The sequence below is a fragment of the Lycium barbarum genome, chromosome 4 (genome assembly GCF_019175385.1).
Source record: "Lycium barbarum isolate Lr01 chromosome 4, ASM1917538v2, whole genome shotgun sequence".
In the NCBI taxonomy this organism is placed as follows: Eukaryota; Viridiplantae; Streptophyta; class Magnoliopsida; order Solanales; family Solanaceae; genus Lycium; species Lycium barbarum.
Window position 1 is genome coordinate 143790755 of NC_083340.1, and position 13662 is coordinate 143804416.

At 38.0% G+C, this 13662-nt stretch overlaps 1 pseudogene; it reads right to left on the bottom strand.

Annotated features, from left to right (window-relative positions):
- Positions 1 to 1883: 1883 nt before the first annotated feature.
- On the bottom strand, positions 1884 to 12459 carry LOC132636782 (aldehyde dehydrogenase 1-like; annotated as a pseudogene).
- Positions 12460 to 13662: the final 1203 nt, after the last annotated feature.

Sequence of the window (13662 nt, forward strand, 5' to 3'; positions counted from 1 at the left end):
CGTGGACCTTATCCCAACCTTGGGAGGTAGAGAGACTATTTGCGGTAGACCCACGGTAAAAAAAAAAAAAAACAGTTCGAAGCAGTAAAAAATAAATAAATGGAAACGAATAAATCATGGCAAAAGACTATAAAAAGCTTGATATGGCAGTCCAAAAATAAGAACAGTAACTATCACAAAGTTTATCGAGGCTCTTATGCATATATTGAACATCGAGTGAGAAAAAGAAAACGTCGGGCCTCTTGGCAAGTTCACATCTTTTATTTAGCCAAAAGCTAGTCACTCATTGAGTCATGGGCCATCCTTGTAATTTCATAAAGCTACTTTTGGGAAAAAAACATAACTAGTGGGCTCATATTTTCTTAGAAGATATGGTTGCATTCAATTATTAAAGTGCAACATGCGATGCAATAATCTATTTAAATAATCATTTCTTCTTAGGCTTGTAAAAGAGTATATTTGAAGAAAGAATTGGCGCTACTAATAAACAAAATGAAGGTGCAATTTATCACGAGTTCCATCCATTTTAGCTGAATGCATTTGTGATGAGTCTTTAATTAGGCAGGTTAGAAACTAAGATAATTAGTTTTAGAGAGACATGAATTTTGAAAATGTTTATTATACATTAATTTAGAAATGAGATATGAGCTTAAAAGAAAAAATGACTCAGGCTTACACCAGTGAGTATCAAATGTCAACAGTTTGGATTTTGAACTAAGCTTTTGTGGGATGTAGTGCTCGTTTGGATGGACTTATGGAATAAGCCAAAAGCCATAACTTATGGCTTTTGGCCTAAAAATAAGTGTTTAAAAGCATTTTTTTATCTCACTCAAACATTACAAAAGTGTTTAAAAGCTATTTTGACTAAGAGCCTGTTTGGAATAAGTTGGGGTAGTCTAACTTATTTTTTTTGGCTTATAAGCTGCTTTAGATAAGCTAAGTCAAATGGGCCCAATTATTTTTTGAGCTTATTTTAAGCACAAAATGACTTTAAGCTGGCCAATCAAACACTCAAAAAAGCTGAAAACAGCTTCTAAGCAACTTATAAGCAACTTATAAGCCAATCCAAACGGGCTCTAAGAAGCACCTAAAATAAGCCAATCCAAACAGGCTGTTAATTTTCTCATGAATTTCTCTTTTTAGTTGGTTGATTATGATTTCATGTTACTTTTTCCTTTTTACCTTTCATGGTAATTAGATAAATAAATTGACTTTTAGGTTTCAAATCTCCATTTTAATAATTAATGTTGTTGTTGATCATAATATTATGCAATGGATGATTCACATTGCTCGGTTGCAAGTGCGGACCATTCTCGACCCGTTAACATGCATAATATAACGGAGCAACCAGCGCCTTCAACATCTCTCGTAACTTGTTACATTGTGAATGAAGAGAAACTATAGAGCTAAGAAAAACTCTCATGTCAAAGCCCTGAAAGTGATAAGTATGTTCAAACCTCCTTTGCTAAAAAAGCACATTGTACATATAAGGTCAATTTATATATATATATATATATATATATATATATATATATATATATATATATATATATATATATAATAGATGATGAACTTCCTTGATAAAAATGTTGTTTCCGCTACTGCTCTTAGATTATCTAGTCCATTTGATATCTCTAAATGAAATCTTCCTGTCATCCAATGGCAGCCTGAAGATTTGGGTTTGTAATTGTTGTAACTTTTCCAATGATTATGATACTAGTAAGTCCAAGTAATTACATTGTGAATCTTGGATACAGGCAACTTTTGGTACAATACGAAGAGTCATTGAATTTCTAAAGATCATTTCCAAGGAATATGCATTTCTTCTTGCATTGGAGTTAACTCAGCCACGCTTAAACAATGTCAATTCTATATTTGAACAAGTTGAAACACTTGCACTGTCAAACTGAATTCTCTATAGCCAAAAATCCGAAGGCACTAAAACACCCAAAAAGATGTACTTCAAAGAACAAGTTTTTATTGTCTGGTATACATGTATAACATGAGATACTACGACACTAATATATTTCCTTTCTTGAACACAACGTCTACAAATTTAGTGCCAAGGAGAGTTGTAAATGGGAGTGGCTACAGATTTAACTTGAAGAAACTTATGAAGTCCTTCCATTCCCAAATCTCTTTCAAAGCCACTACATTTGTACCCTCCATATGGGCAATCCGGGTCCAAAGCTAAGTAACAGTTAATCCAGATAACCCCAGCTCGAATCGATCTTGAAACTGTGTTGGCAATGTTCAAGTCATTGGTCATTACACCTGCTGCTAGTCCATACTTTGTACAATTAGCTCTCTTGATAACCTCCTCTACCGTCCTGCAATTCATCACACGATGAAATACTAACCATATAAAGACAAAGGCGCATCCAGGATTTAAATCTTATGGGTTCAACTTTTAAGATATTTAACATTGAATCCATGGTATTTTTAAAGTTACAGGTTCATATCTATTATTTATTGCAATTTTTGTAGATTTTTACACATAAATTTTTGCTCCTCATCAAAAGTACTAAGTTCAGATGAACCCGATACTGATACTCTGCATCTGCCTTTGTATAAAGATATGCTGAAAACCTTAGTATTTAACAGAAAATGACTGCTAATATTGGAATCAACTTACTTGAACTTATCACACTGCCGCTTTTCTGTCATACATTCACTCTAAAAAGTGAAGAAAACTCTTTAATCATCACCAATTCAACATGAGAGCTAAGTGGAAGAAGAAGCGTATGAGGAGATTGAAGAGGAAGCGCCGAAAGATGAGGCAGAGATCTAAGTAAAATGTATCTCACAGTTCCTAATGGTGTTTAGTTTTATGTTGTTTAAGTTTTAGTTTGAAATGGCAGTAACAATGACTGGTGATTTTGTCCTAGTCGCACCGAATTCAGATTTTGATATTCGTTTTTGGGTTGTGGTATTTTTTTCATTATTATTCGTGTGTTTTGCTCTATTTTATTTACATCGTTGCTCTTGATATAGTACTTTGTTTTGATTTAAAAAAAAAAAAAAAAAAAAAACTTACTTGAACTTCATTACTGACAAAACAGGTCCAAATATTTCTTCTTTTGCAATTGTCATATCATCCTGCCAAAAGAATTATGAAGATGTAAGTAACATACTGTATATTTCATCTCAGCATTCAAATGCAACAATGATAATTTAAAAATGCTTACTTCAACATCAATGAATATAGTTGGCTCAATGAAATAACCCTTCCTATCCAATGCATTGCCCCCTGTTAGCAATTTTGCCCCCTCCCTCTTGCCATGTTCAATGTATGAAAGTACTTTTTCAAACTGTTCTTTGTCAATCTGCACCAGGTAAACTGTGTGTTAGAGGACAGATGGTGAATGAAGAAAATGATAGCAAATAAAATTTCAAATATATACTTGTGGTCCATGACGGGTAATTGCATCAAAAGGATCGCCAACCACCCATGTTTTCGCCATCTCCTCCAATTTCTTGACAAATTTGTCATAAATGTTGGGTCCATCTCATAATTTGAGGAAGGAAACATCTCCCTCATTTTAAAGAAGAAAACAAGGAAGAAAACATTTCCCTTGTTATGAGGAAGAAAACATATTCCTTGTTTTAAGGAAGAAAACATCTTCCTTGTATTTGACAAATTGTCAAGTGCTTGCTTGAGTCACAAATGACATCAATAGGTTCATTTCATCCCTATAAATAGGGAAGCCTTCTATCATTTGTAGCATAACCAAGAGTAAGAGAGAAAAACAGTAAGGAAACACTTGAGTGAGATATAGGTATTAAGTTTAGGATTGGTTTTTTGTAATAGTTGAGTGTGAGAGTTGCTCCTCCTATTATAATTCTGTTCCGGTTATGAATAGAAGACTTTTCCAATCCTAACAAGTGGTATCAAGAGCTTGGTTAATCTTCCAGGCCAATCTTTTAAAGTTTCGTAAAATTTTCAGTCAAAAAATTTTTGTCCCAAAATTGTGCTCTGAGTATACCATTAGAAAGATCTCGTTCCGAGGATTCTGAATATATATTTTTCGGAATTTTTTGACCACCGGAAGACCTAGTCCAGTCAAAGTTTCTCTGTCCACCATCGCCGCCGCCGCTCTGCCACCTTCCGGCCACCAGCTCGCCGGAGAAAACGACCGGAGCAACCCGATCCGACCAACCCGTTTGTCCAAACCAACCAGTTTGACCAGAACTAGATCTGGTCAAAGTCCAATTGCCACATCATCCTTTTGTTGACTCTTTCAACCAGCCAGTGGTTAAACCGGCCCGGTTCGGTTTGAACTAGTGCAGCCCGGTTCACTCTGTTTTTGTCCGGTTTTCAGATTGGTCAGACCGGTGCCCTAGGTTTTCGACCATTCCGGATTCAACCGTGAGTCCCGTTTTGCCTGATTCTGCTTCCACAGTCCAGTACAAGCAGATTAGGTGCACTTTATCATGGAGAAATCATCATCGGATACCATGATTCCGCTAACATCCTCAAATTATAACATGTGGAAACCTCGTATGGAGGACTTTTTAAATTTGAAGGATTTAGCCGAGCCGCTCGAAAATAAAGGTGCCAAACCCGACAAGATGACAGTCGAAGAATGGGCAAGAATGAATTGGAAAACGGTCGCACAAATTCGACAGTGGATTGACCATAGTGTATTCCATCATGTCGCGCAGGAAACGAGTGCTTACAAACTTTGGGAAAAGCTTGGGAGCGTGTACCAAGCAAAAACGGCTCGAAATAAAACATTGTTGATGAGGCGATTGGTAAATCACAAGCTACGTAGCGGTACCTCTGTCACAGAACACACAAGTCAGTTCCAAGATCTCGTGAACCAGCTAAGTGCAACCGAATGGGTTCTCAAAGATGAGGAGCAAGCAATCTTGCTCCTAAGTTCTCTACCTGATAGCTGGGAGACTCTTGTCGTCACTCTTAGTAATTCCGCCCCCAATGGTAAGGTGACCATGCAGATGGTCACGGACGCCTTAATAAATGAGGAATCGCGAAGAAAAGAAGCCGGGGTAGATCAATCATATGCCCTTGTTTCTGAAAATAGTGGACGCAACGGAGGTAGAAGCGGAGGTAGAGGAAGAGGCCGAGGCAAATGTAGAGGTCGAGGTCAAAGTAGAGGAAGATCTCAAGTTCGAGGGAGATCACGAGAGCGGGGAAAGTCCGTCGATACCAACATTTGGTTCGAGGGCTATTGTAACTATAGTGGCAACTATGGACACAAGAAGGTGGAGTGTCGAAAGCTTAAACGGGAGCAGCCTCAAACTAACCAGAGTTCGAGCAAGGAAGATGGTGAGACCATGGTCACCGTGTCACCAGACATTGCACTTGTTACATGCGGAGAGGAAGCATGCCTACACGTGGGCACAAATGATATTGAGTGGGTGATTGGTACTGCTGCATCATTCCATGCCACTCCACACCGGGATTTGTTCAGTACTTATAAATCTGGAGACCACGACGTTGTGAAGATGGGAAACACCAGTTTCTCGAGCATTATTGGCATTGGTGATGTGCACATAAAAACCAACAATGGAAGCTCACTTGTGTTGAAAGAGGTTCGTCATGTTCCGGATCTGAGATTGAATCTGATCTCAGGAGTAGCTCTGGATCGACAGGGGTATGGAAATCTGTTCAAGGATGGTACATGGAAGCTTTCCAAAGGCTCTATGGTTATTGCTAGAGGACATATTTGTGGTACTCTTTACAAAACCAATGTAAAGTTGTATCGACCGAGTCTCAATGCAGTTGAAGAAGAGACATCACCAAACTTGTGGCATAGACGATTGGGCCACATGAGTCTGAATGGATTGACGACTCTTGCAAAGAAAGAAGCCATCTCAATAGATAAAGACGTAACTTTGGATCCCTGGGATCACTGTTTATTTGGGAAACAACATAAAGTTTCTTTCAGTTCCAGCAGAAAGAATCGTTCCGAGTTGCTGAGCCTTGTCCACTCTGACGTGTGTGGACCCATTGAAGAAGAATCTCTTGGTGGTAGCAAATACTTCTTGACATTCATCGACGACGCATCACGGAAGGTTTGGGCTTATTGTCTCAAATCGAAGGATCAAGTATTTGATCGTTTCAAGACATTCCATGCTATGGTAGAAAGGGAGACTGGAAAGAAGCTGATTTGCCTCCGATCCGACAATGGAGGCGAGTACACTTCCCGGGAGTTTTTGGCATATTGTGCTAAACATGGGATCAGACATGAGAAAACGGTGCCACGAACACCACAACATAACTGTGTAGCTGAAAGAATGAACCGCACTATTGTTGAGAAAGTCCGATGCATGCTCAGTATGGCTAAACTGCTAAAGCCATTCTGGGGCGAAGCTGTTCTGACAGCTTGTTATCTTATAAACAGGTCACCTTCAGTCCCATTGAACTTTGAAGTTCCAGAAAAGATATGGCCTGGGAAAGATATTTCATATTCTCACTTGAAAGTGTTCGGGTGCAAGGCATTTGTGCATGTATCCAAGGAGTTGAGGCAGAAGCTTGATCTCAGATCAACTCCGTGTATCTTTATCGGCTATGGAGATCAAGAGTTCGGATACAGGCTGTGGGATCCCGAAATGAAGAAAGTGATTCGAAGTAGAGACATCGTGTTCCATGAAAACCAGTTTCATAAGTGTGCTCCAACAGTTAACAAGCAACGAAGTTATCATGCTCCAGATGATGTCCCTGAATCACCACACATTCCTCTCAACAACGAGGAACTTCGTGATAATGTCCATGATGAACAAGAAAACATTGATCCGGCAGATGTTGATGATGATCAAAACGAATAAATTCTTGAGCAGGGGGAGCCTTCACCCCAAGACGCAGCTGGAAATAATCAAGTTCGACGTTCTGCACGAGGGTTAATCCCTCAAAGGTCATACTCGCCAACAGAATGGATCCTTCTTACCAGCGAGGGGGAGCCAGAGAGTTTTCAAGAAGCTCAATCTCATTGTGAAAAATCCAATTGGCGACAGGCCATGGAGGAAGAAATGAATTCTTTACAAAAGAATCAAACATATGAGTTGGTGAAACTTCCTCCGGGAAAGAAGGCCTTGAAGAACAAATGGGTTTTCAAGCTCAAGAAAGATGCTAGCGAAAATATCGTGAAGTACAAGGCGAGGCTCGTAGTCAAAGGTTTCCAACAGAAGGAAGGAATCGACTTTGATGAGATTTTTTCACCGGTTGTGAAGATGATGTCTATCTGAGTGGTTCTCGGATTGGTGGCAAGTATGGATCTTGAACTTGAGCAGATGGACGTGAAAACAACTTTTCTGCACGGTGATTTGGAGGAAGAAATATACATGGAGCAGCCCGATGGTTTCCGAATCCCAAAGAAAGAGCATCTCGTTTACAAGTTAAGGAAGAGTCTCTACGGTCTCAAACAAGCCCCAAGGCAATGGTACAAAAAGTTCGACTCATTCATGCTGAAACATCAATACAAAAGAACAACTGCAGATCATTATGTGTACTTGAAGAAGTTCCCCGATGGAAAATTTATCATCTTTCTGCTCTATGTGGATGATATGCTGATAGTAGGCCAGGATGAAACTATGATCAACAACTTGAAGAAAGATCTGTCTAAGTTCTTTGATATGAAAGACTTAGGCCCTGCACAACATATCTTGGGCATGAAAATCATTCGTGATCGAAAGGCAAAGAAGTTGTTCTTGTCACAAGAGGAATATGTTGAACGTGTGATCAAAAGGTTCAACATGAAAAATACCAAGCCTGTTGGTACTCCACTAGCAAATCACTTCAAGTTGAGCAAGGAAAGTTGTCCTTCTTCCGAAGAAGAAAAGAAGAAGATGAAAGCAGCGCCCTACTCTTCAGCAGTTGGAAGTTTGATGTATGCAATAGTGTGCACAAGGCCAGACATTGCTCATGTTGTCGGTGTTGTGAGCAGATACTTATCAAATCCAGGAAGAAAACATTGGGAAGCTGTCAAGTGGATACTACGGTACCTGAAGGTACATCCAGACTGTGTTTGTGCTATGGGGGAGCTAAGCCGATTTTGGAAGGTTACACTGATGCTGACATGGCAGGAGATTATGATAGCAGGAAATCAACTTCGAGTTATATAGTCATATTTGCAGGGGGAGCTGTGTCATGGCAATCCAAGTTACAAAAGTGTGTAGCACTATCAACCACAGAAGCCGAATACATTGCCGCAGTTGAAGCTGGGAAGGAGCTTATGTGGCTGAAACGTTTCCTTCAAGAACTGGGTTTCCGACAAGAAGAATACACAATTCATTATGATACTCAAAGCGCTATGGATCTCAGCAAAAACTCGAGGTGCCACTCACGCACAAAACATATTGACGTTCGATATCACTGGCTCAGAGAAGCAGTCGAGCAACATGAACTGAAGCTCTCCAAGATCAACACAAACGACAACCCTGCAGACATGCTGACCAAGGTGGTACCGAGAGACAAGTTCGGATTGTGCAAAGAACTTGTCGGCATACACTCAAACTAAAAGCCAGTGTACTCTCCTTCAGGTGTATGGGACTGGAGGGGGAGATTTGTTGGGTCCATCCCATAATTTGAGGAAGGAAACATCTCCCTCATTTTAAGGAAGAAAACAAGGAAGAAAACATTTCCCTTGTTTTGAGGAAGAAAACATATTCCTTGTTTTAAGGAAGAAAACATCTTCCTTGTATTTGGCAAATTGTCAAGTGCTTGCTTGAGTCACAAATGACATCAATAGGTTCATTTCATCCCTATAAATAGGGAAGCCTTCTATCATTTGTAGCATAACCACGAGTAAGAGAGAAAAACAGTAAGGAAACACTTGAGTGAGATATAGGTATTAAGTTTAGGATTGGTTTTTTGTAATAGTTGAGTGTGAGAGTTGCTCCTCCTATTGTAATTCTATTCCGATTATGAATAGAAGACTTTTCCAATCCAAACAATAAATTCCTTCTTGGATGAAAAGACGTGATCCAGCCACACATACTTCTCCCTGAAAGAAAATGGAAAGCGAAAAGAACACCATTTTATTGATTCGATTGAGAACATAACAAGGAAGGAGAGCGTGGAATTCATGGAAAGCGAAAAGAACACTATATTATTGATTCGATTGAGAACATAACAAGGAAGGAGAGGATGGAATTCAGTTTACCTTGTTGTATATTCCTCCAACAAAAGCAAGAGGTGCAACTTTGTCCACATTGACATCATCAAATACTATAAAAGGTGACTTCCCTCCCAATTCTAGTGAGACAGGTTTCAAATTTCTTGTTGCTGCAGCCTGCATTATTAAGCGTCCTACTTCTGTCAACCCCGTGAAGCTTATCTGTAAGAACACATTATAAAAGGGTGACATTAGCAACGGAAGTATGGCAACTTTTGTTAATACCCCACTACCCGTGATGGATCCACTTTTGTCCATTGACACCCCTTCGCTGGAATATTACACTGAGTAGATAGGTAATTGTTTTTAATGAATATCTACTATATGTTGATTCCCCTTGACTTCTTCATATGCTTACTTTTTTTTATATTTTGACTCATCTTAGTGAAAATCCTGGCTTCACTTCTCTATGTTTTTTTTTTAACTTTCATGGACATTTGGGAATTACCTTGTCTACATCCATATATGAGAGCTAAGTGCAGCTCCAGCAGTAGGCCAAATCCTGTTACGACGTTGACCACTCCATCTGGGATTCCTGCCTGTTTCAAGAAAGTGAACAACATAGAAAACATAGCATTCAGTGACATAAAATTACGATGGCGGATGGAGTAGTTGAGCAACGGGGATCAACTGATCTCGATATTTTTGACAGGGAATATGGATATATACTCCCTCAGTCCCAAATTATGTGGCACACTTTTCCTTTTTAGTCTGTCCCAAAAAGAATGTCATTTTTCTATAATTAGAAACAACTTAACTTTAAATTCCCTTTTACCCTTAATGAAATGATTTATAACCACACAAATTTCAGAAGTCCTCCTTTCCTTCTTAAACTTTGTGTTTAGTCAAATGGTGCCACATAAATTGGGACGGAGGGAGTACGTAAAAAATCACAAACCTTCAAGAAACGTTAGATTCTGAACCCGTAATTACTCAAGTACAAGGGGTTTAGTGGTATTAAGAACGTTAAATCTTGGATCCACCTCTGAGTGTAGATGAATACCTGCTTAGCCAAATAAGCATAATAGAGAGCCGAAAAAGGAGATTGTTCAGCAGGTTTAACAACCATGGTGCAACCAGCGGCTAATGCAGGGGCAACCTTATACACAAACATCTGTGTTGGGAAATTCCAAGGAATAATGTGTCCAACAACACCAACTGGTTCAAGCAACGTGTATCCTTGTATCTCGCTTGACATTTTGAGAGTCATCCCGTGAATTTTATCGGTTGCACCAGCATAATAACAGAGAACGTCCGCTACATTAGGTATTTCAACGGTCTTAACAGCACTAAACAGCTTTCCTGCATCCATTGTATCCAAGGCTGCTATTTCCTTCACATGTGTGAGAATTAAGTCTGCAAACTTCAGCATTATCCTTCTTCTCTCCTGCTTACGTAGTTCCCAAATGAATACGAAAATACGTCATTTGAAATTAAGATAAAAACAGTTACAATTTATGACATAGGAATTTGTGAGTTATCCCATTGACTGAACTGTCAGTATCGAGACAAGTTTGGAATGTTGGCTAAGAGTAGACTAGTCTGTCCAGGCAATCATAGATTTGCTAAAGCTAAAATTAAAAATATAACTGATAGTATATTAATCTTGATAAGAAATTACATTTTTCTTACCTCTTAAACAGGACTGAAAAGAATTGATGATGAAAATAAAACTCCTCTAGGACTGATATATATAGTACTAGTAATTAGGATAAACACTACAGTGTTATTGTCTGTTAGGATACCAATCTTGCTCCTACACCATCTGAAGGTAGAGGTAAATTATATCAATAATCCTTTATGCTCCTTGTTTATAAACACTAAACATTTCAGAAACAAAGGCGAGTAATATGATTTTACATGATGGTCTATTCACCAGACCAACCTAGAATGAGTTCCTAGACCTTTAAAATTACAGCCATTCATGTTCCAAAAGATGCATCAACACAACATCATATAGCTCTTCATATTGTAGATCAACAAGGAATTTACTAGCCAGTAAACGCAAGTTTTTTATATAAACAAAATAAGAATGACATTATTCATCATTGACCATCAATATAGTGCTACTTAGAATTATAGAAAACAATTTTCTATATTTGAAAATCTTTCATTGTACTACATCTGGATATCTGTTTCTCTTTATAGTCAATGAGAGGGATATTTGTTGTTGTATACCTTGGGTGCCAAGCGAGGCCAAGGGCCATGATCAAAAGCTTCACGTGCCACTTTTACTGCTAAATCGATATCTTCCTTGTCCCCTTCAGCAATTCTTGCAATCACCTCCTCATTTCTTGGATCTATGGTTTCAAAAGTTTTTCCTGCAGAGTAAATGTCCATAGATTTAGTATCTCGCATTGCATTTCAAAATGAACTCACTAGGAAACATATTACACCCTCAGTTCCATTTTATGTGAACCCGTTCGACTGTGCATAGAGTCGAAGAAAGAAAGACTTTTGAAAGATATTGTATTAAACATGCAGTTAAATTCTGTGGCCAGAAATTCATGTCATTAAGAGTAACATTAGAAGATCAAAGTTAACATTATAAAATGTGCCATTCTTCTTGGCATATGTTGAAAAGAAAAGACTTACACATAAAATGGAACAGAGAGAATACCTTATTCCCTTCTAAAGCCTAGTTGAACTTGTTCCTAATTCAGTTCAATAGAAGCTATCTCTTTTTGCTTATTATCCGTTTGAATACTCTATCTAGACACATAACTATTTGTTTGTAATATCAGTTTCAACACTTCGTTTATCAGCTCTAAACACCATTTTTATAGCTCCTATACATATTTGGCCTTTTTACTCTCTAATTAAATTTAAGGGTGTCACCACATCTTCCACAATGTTTTCCCCTTCCATCATGGAGATTTAATGTCATAGTATAAAATCATTAAGAAGGGGAATTGAAATGGAGAAATTGGTTTTTATTCCAACCTATGTTGCTAGGACTATTCAAAAATGTCGTGTGCCTGTCGGATCCTCCATAAATTAATTCAGAGGATTCGACACGGGTGCAACAACATTTTTGGAGAGTTCAAACAACATAGATTCCAACATCAAAATTTTGGAGGATCTGACTGTTGCAACAATATTTTTGAAGAGTCCGAGCAACATGGATTCCAACATCTGACTTCTCAATAGGATAAACAAATAGAGACAAGGGAAAACTGATAAGAATGGAACCTGAAACAGAATCAACAAATTTTCCATTGATGAAGAGTTGTGTGAACTTAATCTTTGGAATCTTGAAGTTGGATTCTTGACTATCTTTAGACCGCATCATATTTTTTGGTTCCCAAAATTTAAGAGAAGCTGGCTTGTTATTATTGTCACTGAATTATGGGTATATATAGGCATAGAATGCCACCAAATCAATAAATTTAAAACTTGCATGTGCCTAATATTTGCACCTAATCAAGTTTATTTGACTCTAAGAGAAGCATTAATTACATATTTAATACTCCTGCCATTTCATTTTATATGACGTTTGACTTGATACGAAGTTTTTCAGAGTAAATTTCCAATACACTTTTGGCTTGTTAATTTTTCATTCACCCATCAAATATTAGAAAATATTTTTCATGTTAATAGTAACATTTTATGATACAAAACACATTCAACATATGTAAGTTGGTTAGGCAACCCATGATTTGGTTTTAGGTTTCTATTAGTACCAAATATTTAGGCCACTTGGCTGAGAAGAAAGCTGAAAACAGAGTAATTGTTCATATATACAATTGAGAGCTCCATAAAATGTTGGTCCGAATTTGTCGCGAAATACTGACAAAGTTCATAAATATAGAATTATGCCAAATATTTTGGAAAGTGTCATATAAATTGGAATGCATGAGTAATAGAGTAATTAATCATGATTAAGTATTAGGGAAAATTTCAGAGACTTCCCTCACGTCTCGCTTCGTTTCAGTGACCTCCCTCACGTTTGTAATATTACGGCTACCTCTCCTGTTTAAACTTTTTTGTAACAATTATTTTATTCTATTTATTACTAATAAAAAAATAATATATCTGGACTGATTTGCCCTCCTAAGATCATGCTCTTTTCCGCTAGCTTACTCTACCAAAATCTGCATTGACGCTTCATCTTCTCCGGCGAAATCCATTGTCCAGCAACACATCATGCGATACTGTGATGGGTTGTTGTATATCTCAACTTCTTTCCTTTTCCCTCTCTCTTCTCCCCTACAATAATCAAACAAAATTCAAGAAACCCCCATTTACCCTTTTTCTGCCGTTTTTGCCTCTACATTTACATACAAACAAGAACAACCACATGCAATATTCCTGAGTTGGGTCTGTAGAGACCATTATTCAGCTATTACTAAGGTGGTGGAGCTAAATCATACTAATAATAATGGGTTGTTGTAAATCTCAGCTAGCAGCAAAATTTGCATTTTTTCCTCCATCACCAGCTACATACCAAGTCAAGAAAAGGGATGATGGAAAGCTTGTTGCAGTTTCAACTACTTCATCTATGCCTAGTTGTGGTGCTACAGAT